General features: G+C 45.6%; 1 protein-coding gene and 1 long non-coding RNA gene across 5 annotated transcripts in view; one reads left to right on the top strand and one right to left on the bottom strand.

Moving 5' to 3' along the window:
* Positions 1-317: 317 nt before the first annotated feature.
* Positions 318-17,162, bottom strand: LOC131483445 (uncharacterized). 2 transcript variants are annotated; one of them, XR_009247682.1, is made up of 4 exons: positions 16,791-17,162; positions 16,592-16,704; positions 6,371-6,491; positions 318-3,112 (listed from the first exon to the last, which is right to left on the bottom strand). It is a non-coding gene; the product is annotated as an uncharacterized LOC131483445 (long non-coding RNA). The 2 variants fall into 2 exon arrangements; XR_009247681.1 differs by lacking the exons at positions 318-3,112; positions 6,371-6,491 and adding an exon at positions 10,263-11,367.
* A 428-nt stretch (positions 17,163-17,590) lies between these two features.
* Positions 17,591-18,156, top strand: part of SVIL (supervillin) — a 231,308-nt gene continuing 230,742 nt past the window's right edge. For 2 of the 3 annotated variants that reach the window (XM_058681568.1, XM_058681564.1), the window contains exon 1: positions 17,591-17,729. The gene's annotated coding sequence lies outside the window, so the exon portion shown is untranslated. Of the gene's footprint in view, positions 17,730-17,871; positions 18,142-18,156 lie in introns of those variants that run through there. The other variant, XM_058681566.1, reaches the window with a different exon arrangement.

The raw sequence follows: 18,156 nt of genomic DNA, 5'->3' as shown, positions 1-18,156 counted from the left end.
ATTTTACAGCGTGCTTTCTTGGACTATTTTAGGTGCCAGCCTTCAGAGGCTGGGCTCCCTGGGAAGCTGATTCAGGGTTGGAAGTTGGCATGCAGAAAATGTATTAAGGAGTGATCACAGACTCATATCTGTGGGTAAAGGGAATACAGCAGGATTGTGTGTCTAAGGGACCAGTAGTGTTTTACTTCTTAAACTGAGTGATAGATAGGTGAGTATTCATTTTGTTACTATTTTTTAATCTGCACATTTTTTACATACACTATTATAAATAAATTATGTATTTCACAATTTTAAAAGTTTGTGTTTTGTTTGTTTTTAATTTTTTTAATGTTTACTTATTTTTGAGAGAGAGACAGAGAGACAGAGAGCAAGCAGGGAAGGGACAGAGAGAGAGGGAGTCATAGAATCCAAAGTAGTCTCCAGGCTCTGAGTTGTCAGCACAGAGCCTGATGAAGGGCTCGAACTCATGAACCGTGAGATCATGACCTGATCTGAAGTCGGATGCTTAATGGACTGAACCACCCAGGTGCCCCTACTTTTGTTTTCAAGTTTTAAGAGAGGTGTATCACAGTGGGTAGATAAAATGCTCTAACATCAGAATTCCTGGCATTCCTGGTATGTTACCTTGGGCAACCATTTAAGTTCTCTATACTTCAATTTCTTCATGTATAAAATGTGTGTTGTAATAACGTTGACTTGATAGAGTTGTGGTGAAAAGTAAATGAGATTTTTCATGTACAGTGGGTTCAATAATGTCCCTCCAAAATTCACATCCACCTGGAACCTCAGAATGTTGCCTTACTTGGAACTATAGCCTTGGCAGATGTAATCAATTAAGAAGAGGTCATACTAGATTGGGGGGGGGGGGGAGGGCTAAAGCCAATGACTGCTGTCCTTATAAGAAAATGAGAGGACACACAGAGATATATGCATGCACACAGGGAAGAGAGTCATGTGATAGAGACAGAGACGGGAGTAAAGCAGCCACAAGCCAAGAAACGTGAAAAATTGCCAGCAACCACTGGAAGCTGGAAGGGGCAAGGAAGGATTCTTCCCTAAACCCTTCACAGGGAACATAGCCGAGCTGAAATCTTGATCTTGGACTTCTAGCCTCCAGACTGTGAGAGAATACATTTCTCTTGTTTTCAGCCACCTAGTTTGTGATTCTATGTCACATCAGCCACAGGAAACTAACGCAGCATGTGCTGTGCTGGTCTTTGGCCCAGAGAAAGTACTCACTAAAAATTAGCGGTTGGTAGATCATTTCGAACAACAGTGCCAATTGTCTGACTTGAACCCTTCTCCCTTGCTGTTCCGATCCTGCTTAACATTTAAGCCAATACTTCACACTTACCCTTGCATTACAGTGATGTGAATGTTCAGCTCTCCTGCTGGCCTGCAAGCCTCATGAGATGGAAGTCAAGCTTTAGGCAGTGTTTGTGTCTATGACAGCACCAGGCTTTGTGGTCATAATGATTTGAATGCTTGCTGTGGCGTAGGAGCAGTGCTTGGCATGGGAGTTACAGAAGATGACCATGCTGTTGTTTCTGCCCTCGATAAGCTGGACATTTCTTTGGAGAGAGGGTCACATGGCCGAATCACTGTGGAATTGTGACGAGTCCAACAGCAGAGACAGGTAAAGAGCTGAGCGAGGAGGGCTTACTCATGCCCACCTGGGAGTGTAGGTCAGACTTCACATATGAGGGTATGTTTCAGCTGAAGCTTGAAGTGTTACCGGCAGAAGAGGACAAGAAAGGACAGGGACCTCATATGCAAAGACAGGACTATGATGGTCTGGTGGGCAATGCTAAGGAGTTTGAAGTCTACCACGTAGAAATAAGAAGCAATCAAAAGTGTAATTACAGATCACACAGATTATTTGGGGGCAAATGGGTGATAATTTGGGGTAAATGGCTGACTGCTGTTCCTTGAAGGATATTCTTACTGTGAAGTCTCAATATGACAGGCATTGGCCTGCGGGTTGCTGTCTCATTTGGGGCCATTCCATCCTTTCCTGAGTCCCTTGGTCACTCTGAAATCAAAGGGAGGTCCTCAATCTTTTTCCGTGCTATGTGTCACAGTGACATTGAGACATGGAATCGAGGGATGGGAGCTATCAGCTGAAAAGACAGAGAGGTTCTAGCAGAGTCCAGTAGAAGTAGGATGTGATTTGGGGGCCTTGACAGACAAAGTAGAGAGAGGAAGAGGAAGAAAAAAAAAAAAAGGGCCAATGACGGCAAAAGCAGTTACGTCGCCTCTCTCTGTAAACTGAAAAGACTTCAGCCTCAGGTGGGAGTTGGCTGGGCAGCACGAGCTTCTCCACGCCCTGGGAGTTCTGGGAAGAGAGAGAACGAGAGGTGGAAGCTTACAAAATCAGGCAGCAGACCGGAGCTGGGAAGAGAGGGCAAAGTCCTTCAACTGAGGGCTAAAACAGAATTCCCGGGTCATCCCATAACTCAGCACAAAAAACAATGGTGTCTCAAGATGGCTCAGACGCCGAACCCTAGGCCAGGCCCCACAGCAAGCCCATAAGGCAGCTTCCAGAAGAACCTGGGGTCATCATGAAGGTGAGTACCTTTTACAGACTGAGGTGCCCCAGGGATTATTTCTCTCTCTGTGTCTATATGCAGGCTTCTTCACAGTTGGATATTTGAGTAGCACAGTATGTTCTACTCATTGAATGTTTTATCCTGTTGAATCAACTTTATTGAGGTATGATTGTCATTCAGCAAAGCGCACCTATTTCAAATGTACATTTTGATGAGCTCCGACAAGCTTATATAACCAAGTAACCACTGCTACAGTCAAGATGCAGAACATTTGCTTCACCTCAGAACATTCCCTTGTGTTGCTTCCCAGCCAATCCTTCCAGCCCCAGCTCCAGGCAACCACTGGTCTGCTTTCTGTCACTGTAGATTAGATTTGTCCTTTCTGGAATTTCACATAAATGGGATCATACAGTATGTACTTTTTGGTGTGTCAGGCTTCTTTTACTCAGCATAATGTTTTTGGGATCCATCCACGTCATGGTATATAGCAGCATTTCATTCTGTCTTTATGGCTGACTAGCCTTTCACCGCTTGACCACACCTCGGTACGTTTATCTATCCACCTGTGGATGAAATTAGGGTTGTTTCCACTTTTTAGCTGTTATGAATTAAGCTCCTATGAACATTTGTCTACATGTCTTTCTGTGGACATATGTTTTCATTTCTCTTGGGTAAATATTAGGAATAGGATTTCTGGGTGTTATCCTTTAAAGTGTGTTTTTGTAAGAAACTGCCAAACTCTTTTCCATCGTGGTTGCACAATTTTGCTTTCCCACCAGCAATGTATGAGAGTTCCCTGGCTCTACATCCTTGCCAGCGCTGGCTTCTGACTTGGTGTGTCTTTTTAATCTTAGCTATTCTAACGGGCGGGGAGTTGTTTCTCTTGCATTTTTAATTTTCATTTCCCTGACAATTCAGGATACTGAGCATCATTTCATGTGCTAGTTAGACTTTCTTGTATGAAATGTCTCTTCCAATTTTTTTAAATCTTTTTTTTTTTATTGGACTGTTTTCTGTTAAGTCTGAAGTATTCTGGTGTAAGCACATTGTCATACGGATTGCAAATACATATATATGACTAGCACTCCGAAAAGACTATCACTTCCCCCATTAAATTACTTCAGCATCTTTGTCAAACATCACTTGTCTGTACATGTGTGGATCTATTTCTGGACTCAATACTAATTCTTCAAATAGGTGTCTATTCAGACACCGTGCCAAACTGTCATGTGTTTTTTTAGTTTTTAATGTGTATTTATTTTTGAGGGGGTGGGGCAGAGAGAGAGGGAAGCAGGCTCCAAGCTCTGAGCTGTCAGCACAGAGTCTGATGTGGAGCTCAAACTCACGAAGAGTGAGATCATGACCTGACCTGAAGTCGGATGCTCAACCGACTGAGCCACCCAGGCGCCCAATAATACCAAACTGTCTCGATTCTTATTGCTTTAAGGTAAGTCTTGAAATTAGGTGGTATAAGTCCTCCAACTTTGCTCCTTCTATGTCAGAATTGTTTTCGGTATCTTTTACATTTCTCTCTAAATGTTAGAATCAGCTTGTCCGTGTATACATTTTTAAAATCTGCTAGAATTTTTATTGGGATTGCATTGATTCTATAGATCAAATTGGGAAGAACTAAAATGAAAACAACATCTTCCAACCCAGGGACCTAATATTTCTCTTCATTTATTTAGGTCTCCTTTATTCAGCAACATTTTGTAGTTATAATTGTTCTGATGTTGCACATATTTTACTAAATTTGTCCCTAAGTATGTCATGGTCTTTGATGCCACTGTAAATGGCATTGTTGATTTTAATTTCAATTACCAACTGCTCATTGCTAGTTTAATGAATGTTTTAATGGGACTTTCGGCTAAAATTATCCCATTTTGCAGTCATTAACAAAAGCACTGAGCAAAGGGTACATGCTATCTGGAAGTATTCTTGACACTATCTGAAGAAATTCACGAAGGGTGTGTGGATGGAAATTCTGACTTGACAATGGCTTGCCCTAAGAGCTGGTCCTCAAACAGGAGTTAGCCAAGATCACAGGGGAGCCTGCATGGTAACTGAGTCATCCTGGAGAGCCAAATTTGGTTATTCTGACTCTGTGGGAAGAAGAATTAAGGGTTCTTGAGCAGTGGCTCACAAACTTTGGAGGAGAAGGAAGAAAGAAGTTCTTCCCCTAATCTTTTCAGAATCCCCTTGGCAATTTCTCAGAATCACTGGATGATTCTGATCCCCCATCCTCAGGCATGTATTTTCTTTCCTATTCCCACTGTGATCTCTGGCCACGTTATTGATGGGAAGACAGTGTATCTCTCAGTGGGTGGGAGTGGAAAACAGCTCTAAAGGACATGGGGTCATTTGCAATACGGGTACTTAGTGTGGGGCCCTGAAGAAAAGTCATTCTGAACCTGTAACTCCTGCTACAATGCTGACTTCCCCAATTTGCAACTGGTTCTGGTGGGACTGATTCAGTCCCTTGTTACAATGGAAATGTCCCCGAGGTGGAATAATCATCTTGGAAACCATCTATTGTGCCCTGTAGATAGTGCTGGGGGACTTTTGATGGGAGGAGCATTGCAGAAGAGAAAGAAGAAGAACTCTGGAACATTCATGCATTACAGAGCAAGTTCAAAATATACCCAACAAGGGAAAAGGGCAAGGACAATGCACTGCTTTCTTCCTACTTGTAGGGACCACACAGTTGACTAATAGTCACTTCCTGTTAGCAGGACCTGTGGGGTTGACCTGCTTATCAGTTAAAGAAATATAGGAATCTTCGTGCAGACTGTCCAAAAATTCCCCTGCATTAGCTTAACCGACTCCCATCCATCTTTCTAAGCTCGTCTCCACAGTACTTCCACTATGAGACCCATTCTCACGTTACCCACATTAGTAGCTGCCCCCTCCTTCCTGCTCACACACAACTTTATTCATAACTCAACTTTTGTACTTTCTAGGATAAATCACAATTATTTTGTCTGCATGTCTCTCCCCTGCACTGCTCTGGGGGCAAGTCGCTTCAATGATCATTTTTTGTTTCCATCTCAGACTTACCCTCTGATCTTCATTCCCCTAAAATCCAACTGCCTCTTCTGACATCGGCCCTTGGGTCCATCCAAGGGACCTCAAACTCAAAGTATCCAAGGCCGAACTTACAACATCTCTTCCTTCTTCAGTGTTTGCTCTGTCTGGTGACTCGCCTCTCTATTTCTCTGGCTGGACAAGCCAGAAATATACAGTCATTCTTGACACCTACGTCCCGATCGTTCTCGACACCCACATCATTCCATGATTTTACTTCCTAAATACCTCTAGACTCTCCTCATATTCATCCATTCTTGCTGTCATCACCCTAGACCAAGCTGACATCAACGTCTCTCCTGCACGCTTGCAATATCCTGATCTCCCCACATATTCTAGCCTGCTTCTCACCCATTTACCCCACTGCAGCCAATGTGATCTCTGCCCTGCCTATAACCCTTCAAAATCTTCCTTTACTCTGAGGAGTAAAGACTCAATCTCTAATGTCACCTACAAATAAATCAATGTGTAGTCTCCAGCTGCTCACCTCACCAGCCACTTCTCACTTTCTATGCTCCAGCTGGCCTGGCCCTTTTCCTTTAGCTCCTACTTTTTTTAACTTGTTGTTTTTAAATAATTTCAGACATACAAAAAATGGCGCAAAAATAGTACAAGGATTTCCTATATACCTTTCACCCAGCTTCCCTAAATGTGATCTTTCATAACCAGAGTGTAATGATCAAAAACAGGAAATTAACATTCATATGCAATACTGGCAACCAATCTACAGATCTTACTTGGATTTCCAGTGGCTTCAGGGTCCAATCCATGACTCTACATGGCGTGAGTGTCATGTCTCCTTAGTCTGAATCTGGAGCAGTTCCCCACTCTTCCTTTGCTATTTATGACCTTGACAACCTTGAAGAACACAGGACAGTTATCTAGTACAGTACCATAATTCTCAGTTTGGTTTTGTCTGATGTTTTCTCATGTTAAATTCAGGTTATGCATAATTTGGCAAGAATATCACAGAAGATATCACAGGTTATAATTCTTTTCAGTGTATTATGTCAGGAGAGATGTGATATTAATGTCTCATTACTGGTGATGTTAACTTTGAGCCCTTGTTAAAATGGTATCAGCCAAGTATCTTCATTGTTAGTTACTCTTTGTGGGGGGCGGGTGGGAGAAGAGAAATTTTGAGTCTGTGTGAATATTCTGTTTCTCTTTATGCTTTTACTCACCAATTTTATCATCAGTTGATGATTCTTGCATGCAATCATTATTATTGTGGTGTTTTTCGAATGGTGATTTTTCTATTTCCCTCATCCCTTTTACATTTATTAATTGGGATTCTACAGTAAGGAGGAGCTTTCCTCCCCCTATTTATTTATTTATTTATTTATTCGGTTGTTGATTATCACTGTGGACTGGTGGATATTTATTTTATTCTATAAGCTTTAATCTATTGCTTTCATTATTTATTTTGTAGCTCGAATTGTCCCAAATTTTGGACTTGACCCTCTTTATTGCCCTAAACGTAGCAAGTATGCATTTGCCACATGCTGTTCCGTTAGTATGGAATAATCTTTTAACCTCCCACTGTCATCACTGTTCCATCCCCAACTTCTCTGAGCAATAAATCCCTATAAAGCCTTCAGATTTCACCTCTGATGCCCATCTTTGGCAAAGCCTTCCTTGAGCCTCCAAGTTGTCAAAGCACTATTTACTTTTACTTCATAGCACTTAGACTATTTCAAAATTAAATGCTTCTTGTGTGAACATTTCTAAGAGCAGGGATTGTATCTGTTTTAGCCTGGCACATTAATAAGCATTCAGTAAATTATTAATATTGAGTTCATGAATAAATGAACTTAATACCTGAAAGTGAATGGATTGAGATCTTTCTAGAAATGCCATATTGATGATTCATTTATACTCTAAGAGAAGATTTTCCCCTGAATCTCATAGATTCAGATAAGATATGGCTGACAGACAGTTTGATACAATGGAGATTCATTAAAAAAAAAAAAAATCATTCAAGTCTGACTCAGTGACTTGGATGGGTGTAAACATTATTGCTGGGATGGTCTCAATTCCATGCATATTGTCTTATAATTGTCTTTGTTTCTTACAAGGTAAGAATATACTTGCGTCCCTATCCCATGTATGACTTGTATTATGAATTGTGGGGAGAAATGTGTGACTGGGTGCAAAGAGCTCTGTACAACCCATTGTTCTCTGACTCCTGATTAACTGTCATAAATTTATTTCATTCAGGACATGGCAGGTGACATATGATGTTAGATGTTGAAGCTTATACACTTAGAGTCAATTCTACTCTCTGTTCAAATAGGATTCTCACTGAACATATTTAATTTCTAATTTGGAAACTTGGCATACCAAGATTTCCTGATATTAGGAGACAGAAAGCAGAGGCTACCAGAGCAGGCCTTTATTCAGGCAATCTGAGAATGATGCTCTGGGATAGTGTTCTGGTTTATTTTCAAAGCTGGTTGCTTAGATTCTCAGGTGGATGTAAATATTCCAGAGAAAATTTTTCTAACAGGTTGATGGCAGGTGAGAGTAGCTAAGCGCATCTGTAACCTAGCCCAAAGGACATCCCTGACCTCGGGGTTTTCAATCACCTGGGTCTGCCAGGTTTAAGGAAGGAATATAAAAAATATGACTTGGAAAATGATGAATTTCTCTGGGCAAAGTCTTGATAAAACAAGGTTTCTCTCTAACTTTCCCCTATATACTTAATTTGGAATGTTACCTGTCCATAAACAACCACATATAAGATTTACCCTATTTGCAAGCTAACGAGTTAAGCTACTACAGTTTCGTGAGTGCTGCCAGGGACACGAGACTCCTGGGTCAGAGATAAAGGACCCTCTGTTATCCATAGCAAGAGCAGTAACTAGTATATCAGAATTTTTGCATCAAAAGGGTCAATTCCCATAAGGCGATGACAGCTACACGTATAGTGGGTTGCATTACAGGAGAGGAACCATGTGCTTAAGGAACCCGACTCTTTTATAATGGGCACTAAGCATACCTACTTTGCTGTGGAGGGAGACTTTATTATACTGGATTGTAAGTATACCTGCCTTTGTTTCAGGGAAAGATATGATCTCTACTTCCCAGGGTGGTTGGAAATCTGCTGTTTGCTCCAGGGAAGACATTATCTCTATCCTCCGAACTGTTTGCTATAAAAACATCGTTGAAAAGATAGTGGAAACAAAAGGCAATCAGTGCATTGCTCATAAGATGTGCAGAAACAACAGGTAATTTTATTCCAACAGCATATTTTCTTCTCTCTCCTCTTACTGAAGCTCCACCCTGTGTATATACCTGAATGTTCCTGACCTCTTTCTGACGACCTCTATACACATATACACACACTCACTAGAACTCATTTGTTCTCTGTCCCCGAATCCTTAGGACATTTTCCCGTGGTGTTGTGGAGCAATCTGTATGTGGGTACATTTCAGGCAAGGGCCAGTTGGTACAAACGTCTAGGAATAAAGTCATTTTGGTAGTGTCGGTGAATGGAAGGAGTCTCTACCACCCTCGATTTCTCGTATCCAGAGGAACTGGTGATAATGCATTATCACAGGCCTGGAACACTCAACAGATGTTACCTATTGTATTGGTAACATACACAAAGGTTTTGCTGCAGCCACAAATTATCTCCAATGTCAAAGTGTGTTTCTTTCTTTATCGTGCCACTTGTCCATTGCAAGTGGCCTGGAGGCTCTCTGCTCTGCCCTGTCCTTACTTCAGGACACAGGCTGGAGGGTCATCCCTTAGCTGAACTGTTGCTGGCACCTGGGGCAGAGGAAAAGAACTATCTGGAGAAACTAGCACAGATCATTAAATGCTCTGGTTCAGAAGTCGAACATACCGCTTTAGTTCACAGGTCACGGGTCAGATCTGGTGACATGGCCCCACAAGGGACCCAAGAAGTACCATACTACTGCATGCTCAGAAGGCAGAGAGGCAGAATATTTGGGGACAGCATGATGATTACCATAGCTTTTATTACTGTCATTAAAAATTACAACATATCCTGCGGCGGGGACATTGTAACTGCCTATTCATCATTCTTTTGGTATTTTGGGGGGGGGTCACAGAAAGCCTAATTTTATGTGTCTCCCCTTCCCCCCATGGTTATGGGGCCCCCAGCGGAACACGATAGACACCCTCAACGCCAGAGGCAGGCCTGACTGGTCAAGGGGCACTGCCATCCTGCTTGCCGGTGACTGCCTTAGGAATGAACACATGTAATTCAGGCCATTGGCACGCCAACAGAGGTTTTAAGTTCCTGGGGGCTCAGGGGAAACTCATTTCTCAGTCTTCTTAAAAAGCTTCTAGAAATGACTTTTCTTTCTCCTTGCGGACATCGTCAAGCGCAGATACGAGGCCTGGAACCAGCCGCAGCATCTTCTTGCCACCAACCTGAAGATGAAGCTGTGTTGCAAAAAGAACCCACAGGGAAGCAGACTAGAGCCATCGGACAGAGTGAATCCTAAACCCCTCTGGACTTCCCGCAAAGGAGCCTCCCTCTTGAAGCAAACAGGAAAAGAATTTTGTTACTTTTAGCTGAAAGCAACCTAGCAATACTGCTGTCTATCTTCCTGTTAACTCTGGGAAAGAAGGGCAGTGTGGAGTGGGGGAGGAGCAGAGTTGGATGTGGCATGGATGGCAGGAAACCAGCAGTGGTGACAATCAGATGCACGCGATGTCTAAGCCCTGCCACCAAGCCCATCCGCCACCACCCAAAAACCTAGCTGTGAGCCCTGGCGACATGGGCATGGCGCTGGCCTGTTCTGTCTGCAACTGTAGCCTTAATCTCTTCGGAAAGATCCATTACACTGTCTGGAGGAAGGCACTCTTCTCGAGACCTGTGATTAACCCCAGATTTTGATCTTGAGCGCAGATTTCCTGCGAGTTCTCTCTGAGCCCTCTCGAAGGATGCGCCTCTGGGTTTAGCTACAACTTCCAAGACCAGGTCTTAAGACAGCCCTGTTAACTTGGCTGCAAACCTCCCGATGCGTCAGCCGTGCTGCTGCATACAGATGGCGTCCGAGCATCCCAGGAGAAGCCTTTCGATTTCCATAGGATCAGGTCGGGTGTTTGCAATGCCCTTTGCATCATGGCTACGCAAGCCTGTTAGCTTTAATTTACTGGAGTTTAGTTTCTTTAAGACTTTTCTCCAGTCATCTTCTCTAAGGCATATCAGGTTAGGGGCAGAAGGCACGTCTTAGATCAATATTCCCAGCAGGAAAAGGCTCTGCAGGCTTCTGACTGCATGGCTAGTCTTTTATTTCCTGTGTTGTTCCAGTTCGTACTGAAGGGGAGAGTTACTTGTTTCCTTATCCTGCCATATTAAATAAAATCCTGGTTTAGAGTTAGGCGAGGTTTTATAAGGAAGATAAAAGAGCTGTTTTTAATAAACAGGGTGGGATGATAAGGCACGTCTTCTCTCGGCAGCATTCAGTAATACAATCCGAGCACCAGGATCTCCAGCTACGTGGAGGATCGTTGTCCACGGGACTGATCAACCAGCTGTTTGCTGTCCCACCCAGAAAGAGAATGGGAGGGAGTGCTCGAATTGTGGCATTTAGGCGTGGGGTTCGACTGGGCTTTGAAGAAGTTCAAACCAGCACAGGCGGTTGTTGGGCTGGGGCATGTCCAGTAGGGGTGCAGCGAGCACCTGCTGTGGGGGGCGGACCATCCCGGGGCTCTCATCTGTCGTGTGAAAGCAGAAACGATCGCCGGACCAACGCTGCAGTGGGGAGAGATCGTATTTTTCGAGGTCACTCAGGTGGTTTTGTGCTGGCAGAAAAATGAGTGTTTACTTTCTGAAGCCAACAGTTCATGTAACAAGCCCCTTAGCATGCTAGCAGAACATCTCTCTGAGGTTTTCCTTGTGTCTGTCTTCACTGGCTAATTTCGATGCAACTGTCACGACTTAGCCTCTTATAGGTATCCCCTGGCACCTCTGTTTTCACTCCTCTGCTGACACAAGACACCATGAGAGACGCCTGAACCCAGGCCCTGACGTGTGGTGGAATATTAGCTAAGCAACTCTGGGGATCCTGGTCATTACTTAGAAGGGAAACCCAGGGCAAAGTGAAGTTCCTTTTAGTCAAGGCAGAGGAGGGCAGCCTGCAAGGGGCTTACGGTCTGTTGGGAAAGGCAACACGTAGGGTATAACTCTGACGTCCTCAGGCTTCACCTATTGGTGACTACAAAATATGACTATTTCCTTCGTTATCTCAAACACAAAGATGCCAGGCTACGACTCTCTACCTACTGTCTGGCACAGGGACGGAGAAGCCCAGCAAAAATCTGTTGCGAAATGCACGTGCAACGTTGGTGAGGACGCCCAGCATCGACAGACTGCCGACGACACTGGCAGAGTCTCATGGGAGTCTCATTCCATAAGTGATCAGCCCAGAGAATGCTGGCTGAGGTCTTCACTTCTAATAACTAAGGACAGTACTCAGATTTATTAACCACTTACCACGTTTGAGGTATTGTCCAAAGTTCTTTTGACAGTCCTTACAAAGGGTTCCCTTATTACCTCAGTTTATAGGTGAGGAAACTGAGGAACAGAGAGGTTCCATAACTGGCTCAGTGTAACACAGCTTTGAACCCGACTGGGTTGGCGTTGCAACCCCCGGAGAGTGGAGAGGCCGGTAAACGAGAGTGCTCAACTGAGAAATCGGCTGCAGCCAACAGGAGGCCGGAAGGAGGGAGTGACAGGCGAGGCAGAGACTAGGCAACAATCGAGTAGGCAAAGGATGAAGAGTCACTACCAATTTTAGTCTTTGGAAAAGAGCTGGCAGTGCCCAGAGACACCCCAACATGAAGGAAATGACTGCGTGGCCTCCAAGGGAAGCGACTTTGAAGGAGATGGGCAACTTCTGCTAAGCTAGCTCTGCCCCACCTAGGTTTCACTTTTTTTGGAATCTCCCATCACACATTCCTCTACTAGTAACTACCCAAACCGCAGCTAATTTTCAAGGTATTAAAAATGGGTTTGTTGACTGTAAAATTACACAGAATAAGGAGTGGGGGGGTGTGAAATATAGCTAAAGAATCATCTCTATATTTCAGGGAGAAAACTCAACTGACACCCATCTAGTTGTTTGGGTAGTTGAGACATGACCAGTGTTAAAATGATATCAAAGACTATTTCAGCCTCCAGGAATTTTTCAAAACCACATTTTTTTTTTTTTTTTTTGCCGACCCATCCTGTGGTGTGTGTGTGTTTTGCTTGTTTGTTTGCTTGTTTTATCCTTTGTTTTCCCAAAAGCTGAAGAAGAAGAAGTAGAATTTCGAACCCATCTTAAAGTTTTGTTTAAGTTCATGCTTGTCATAGTCTGATTTATTTCAGATTTTGTCCACAATTCAAATTCAAAATATAATTCTACAATAATATTCATGGCCAAGTGTCTTTCTACTTAGAAGCCAAAGAGTAGAGAAGTTGTCTTCTAGAATTTCTTTTTTATTATAATTTTGGCTACTTCCAGTCTACCCTGTCTGTCTCTCTTTTGAAAAATCTTGTCTACCTTTCCCTGGCCCAAATTTTTATTCTTCTATTCTGTTCAGGCCAGAATGACTTAAGCAATAGTAAAAAAAAAAAATAGTAGGAATATGTATTCTTTATTTACATGGCAACCCTCTTTTACAGATTCTAAACTTTAGACCAGGGAGTGAGAACATTTGCCTTCTAAATATTTGTGGGCTGGATCTAGGTTCCTTGGTTTAAGGCATTCAATACGGATGGGAATACTTGGCATAACACTCAAGGTTATAGTTTTCTAAGTGTCACTTGTTATTTTCCTTGGTTACATAATCCTATCTCATTTCTGCCCCTCTCAAAATAGGCTTTCCAGACTAGTGGACTATCAAGATTAGAAAATTTGACTCTTCAGCTGAACACACTGCTTTGGGCACTGCAGATCGCTCTGGGCTTCTTATATTTCCAACTCAGAAAAGTGGTACTTTCATTTCGGCGAAGGCTAAGTTAATAACATACTTGTGATTCTGGAATATTCACGATGGAAACCGGGTTAGGAAATCCCATGTCACAGTTCCTCTTGCTCATGTTTGGAAACCTCAGGGAACACCAGCAATGTCTGGCGACAAACCAGGCCTCCCCCTCTTCTCTGTGTCACTGATCCCATTTCTTACTCGCTGTCAGATTCCAGCCAAGAGAACCTCCCACACACATCTTGCACATGTGGGCCCAATCCCCACACATGCAGCAGTCAATAAAAGCATTTACGAGGCACCTACTGTGTGCTGAGGGGGGACTGCGTGTCACTGTCCACTCAGCCAGTTCCTTGAGTAAAAAAGTGGCTCAGAATATCTTTCCAGAAAACGTTCTCTGCTTAACACCACCCTCTCTAACATCTCCATGAGAACACTCTGGAGAGCACAGCTCCAGCACTGCCTAAGATAGTGTTGTGCTAGCTTTCTGATCATGACCCACAGGAAGGAATAAATTTGATGACACAACACCCCTGCACGCGCGCGCGCGCGCACACACACACACACACACACACACACACACACCTACACACCCCTTATAAATACAGTTAACCAAAACAAAAGTTTTGGGGTGCCTGGGTAGCTCAGTTGGTTAAGGATCCAACTCTTGGTTGGATCCAACTCAGGTCACGATCTCACGGTTTGTGGGTTTGAGCCCCTCATCGGGCTCTGCACTGGCAGTGTGGAACCTGCTTGGGATTCTCTCTCTCAAAAATAAACATTTAAACAAAACAAAAGACCCAGAAAAGTTTCATGAAAACAATACTTACTATGTAGTATGCACTTGACTATTTTAATTCTAATTCTATTGCATAAAACAAAAATACTCATCTTTACCCACAAAATTTATCTCATGACCGACAGTTTGAAAAGCTGTAGGGAACCCTGGGTATTTAGGAAGCATAGAAGCTAATTAGAGATTCTAAAGGTTGAATATCTAATTCAAACAGGAGGTGATTTAAGAGTGTTCACCCAGTATTATCAGAAAAGTGAACATTGCTCCAAGTAAGGTATTTGCAAGCAAATGTTAAGTTTGACCGGATCCTCTGAATCCTAATAATTAATTCATTCCTTAAAGCAAACTTTTTCCCCCCAAGCATCCAGTCCAATCTAGACTTCAAACATAGAAAAAAAAAATGGCTGAGGTTTTGTCTTCTAGGATCTCCTGGTTTTAAGGAGGACACGGAAAAGTGTCAGTAATTATGCCCCGGTGTTCTAAGGGCTATGTCTGAGACCCACATGGGGTGTTCTGAGAGGATTGAGGGGGCCCCTGATTCAGAAAGAGATGGCCAGCCTTCCTGGGGCTGATGACTTCCTGGAGGAGGTCGGAGGAGGTGTGACACCTTCTCTCTAGACCAAGAAAATCCTAAGTATTTGTGTTCTTTGAGAGCATGGAACCTCTTGAATCTGCAGGGCATTGTAAGGGGTCCCAGACCACAGTGAAGGGCACAGATGCGAAAATGATCAAACACGAGCCTCTGGAGAGAGGTGAACAAAGAAACTTGAAGTTTTCTCCTGAAACACCAAGGGGATCGATTGAGTGGTTTTAAGAAGGGCAGAGAATAACCAGCGTTCTGTTTTTGAAAGATGCCTGAAGACGCAGTTGAAGAGGACACTGGCCTAGAAGCCATGCTGGAGCAGAGGGTCTAGTTTGGGGTCCAGGGTCAAACGTCAGAGGAGAAACAGTACCAAGGGGCTTGGCTGAGGTAACGGTGGTGGGAATGAAGAGGGCAGGCCTCTGAGAAACATCAAGGACGCAGTGGCAAGTGGACTAAAGCAGGTCACATCTTGGATGGCTCCCAGGTTTCCAGCTAACACAACGGGAGTGGATTTGAGTCATCTACTCAGATGGGGAAGGCATGCACATAGAGGACAAAGCTGGGGGGCAGAGTTCAATGAGGGACATACTGAGTTTGGAGCACTATGGTGATCCAATAGCCATTTGGATCTGGGGCTTGGGGGGAAGTCTGGCCTGGTGTTAGATGAAGCCAGAGGGCAAAGATAGGAAGGAGAACCAGCAGAGGACCAGGGACCCAAATTCAGGGCAATTACTGATTTGCCGGAGGTCAGTCATTCCCATGACTCTGGTTAGTGTGGGGTTGGTGCAACCAGCCCTTGTCCTCGCTTCCTTCCTGCCTTCTCTAGCTGTAAGTACTTCAGAGCTCTCACAGATAGCAGGGGGGGATGACGAGAATTTAGCATATTTATCTAACACAGTCCTTCCTCTAGAGCCTTCTGGAGATGACATGGGTGCCAGGAGGAGGGCCCAGCTCTGACAAGGCAGAACAAAGGTAAGGGTGACTAGTATATAGTCATTAACAAAAGGTAGAGGGCTAGTTCTGTGCCATGTTTGCTGGGTAGGGCTCCCAGACTCCCAATGGATTCCCAATGGTCATTTCACACCCTAAGGTGCTGTCTTCCACGGGACCATATGCTCAGTTGAGAGCGTTGTTTCCTAGATTTTCAGCCCTTCCAGCTGTGACACACAGCACTCAGCTATTAGTATGTGAGTCCAAAGGCCCAGCCTACATGGAGGGCATAGGGATGGGAAGGCAGAAACCCAATTTCTGTTCTAGGCTCTTAGGGGTAGTGAAGCTCACTGTTAGGGGCTGAGTTGTATCCCCTCAAAACTCATCTGTTGAAGTCTTAACTCCCCGCATCTCAGAATGCTCAGAATGTGGCCGTATTTAGAGACAGGGTCTTTAAGGAAGAAATTAAATTAGAATGAGGTTATATGGGGGAGCTCTAATCCAGCATGACTTGTTTTTTTATAAGAGAAGATGGCCATCTGCAAGCCAAGGAGAGAGGGCTCAGAAGAAATCAACCATGCCAACACCTTGATCTGGGACATCTAGCCTCCAGAACTGTGAGAATATAAATTTCTGTTGCGTCGGCCACCCAGTCTGTGGTGCTTTGTTATGGCAGCCTTAGAAAACTAATTTACTCACCTTTTGCTGCTACACACATAGGCTTGGCGCATACTCAAGAGGAAAAGTAAGAGTCTAGCATTCCGAGGAAAAGAGGCCGGGGTTGGAACGAAATGAAACGTGAACGCTAGCTCCTGAAACAGATAAAGAGCACAAGTAACAAGTATAAATTTATCTACTGCCTTGCAGATTACCAAGTACTTGACAAACCTTAACTCACTTGATCTTCACGACTGCCTCAGCATCACCTGGGAACTCGTTAGAAACGCACAATCTCCGGCCCTTGGAAGACTTAAAGAGTCAGAAAGGGGAGGTTGGACGGATGAGGTGGGGAAGGCAGGAGCCAACTGTGCTTTAACGAATCTCCGGGGATTGTGATTGGCTGAAGTGTAAAGTGTGCGAACAGCTGAGATAGGTTACGATCCCCCCTCCCCCACCCCCAGTCCAGAGGCGCCGTTCGGGGGGGGGGGTGACGTGATTTTGCCACCCTTGTGAGTGGCTCGGCAGGTACAGTCTCCTTGACAACTGGCCCAGAGTTCCATGGACCGCAACGTTCGCACGCGTTGGTGGCTTTTATCTCGCGAATGACTGGAAAGTCAGAGCGGCCGCTCGGGGTCTCTAAGGGTAAGCTGGGTCCCTCTGGCCCGCGGGCCGAGCGGCTGGGGCCGGGCCGAGAGTCCCGGGAGCCCCGGGAGCCCCGGGAGCCCCGGAGCCGCCAGGCGCGTGCGCGTGAGCGCGTCCCCGGGCCCGGCCCGCACGGGTGCGCGCCGAGGGGGTGGGTCGCGCCGCCCCGCCGGCCTGGCGCGTCGTCCGAGCCACTCAGAGCGCCCGGCAGCCGACACCCGGGGGCCCTACAAGTAATACCCGGCGCCCGCCCGCCGCGCCGGGACTCGCGCGCCCGCACTCGGGGACGGAGGCGCCCGGTCCGCCCTGACCAGCCTGGCAACTTGCCGTGCTCCAGCTGCTGCGGCGACTCCGCCGGGCTCTCGCCCAGAGCCAGCCAGCGCGGGGAGTGTGCCGCCGTCGCCCAAGTCCCGAGCCAGTGCGCGCCCCCCGGCCCGGCGCCCCTGCGGAGCGGCCGCCACCTTCGTCGCCGCGGGGAATTCTGTGCTGGGGGCCGGCGCGGCAGGTGGGCGACCGCGGACGGCGAGCCGAGGGGGTGAGTGGGGTCGGGAAGTTGGGGGGCGAGTGTGCACGCGCCCCGCGGTAGGACGCGGGCCCTCGCGTGTAGGTTTCCTCTGCCCCTCCTCTCACGCCCCTGCAAAGTTTCACTCAGGACCGGGGAGGAGGGGGATAGGCTAACCTGCTGCTCCAGTGTTTACTCTGGCGAAAGCGCCAGTCATTCGGACAGCCACTCCTCCCGGCCGGGTGAGTGACACCGCGGCCCCCGGCCTCCGACCCCAAGCCGGACCCTGGGCTCGACCTGCACCCAAGGGCCTTCTTAGCCCCGGGGCTGCGGATGCGCCTGGAGCTCGTCCTGAGCCGCTTGCTAGTCCTAGGACCCGGGGGGGTGTGACGGGCCACCGCCTCTTTAATTCGGGCAGGAGACACAAACTTTGTTTTCACTCAGTGTAAGTACCTTTCCA

This window comes from Neofelis nebulosa, chromosome 8, assembly GCF_028018385.1.
Source record: "Neofelis nebulosa isolate mNeoNeb1 chromosome 8, mNeoNeb1.pri, whole genome shotgun sequence".
Lineage (NCBI taxonomy): Eukaryota > Metazoa > Chordata > Mammalia > Carnivora > Felidae > Neofelis > Neofelis nebulosa.
This window is presented reverse-complemented; position numbering and strand designations above follow the sequence as displayed.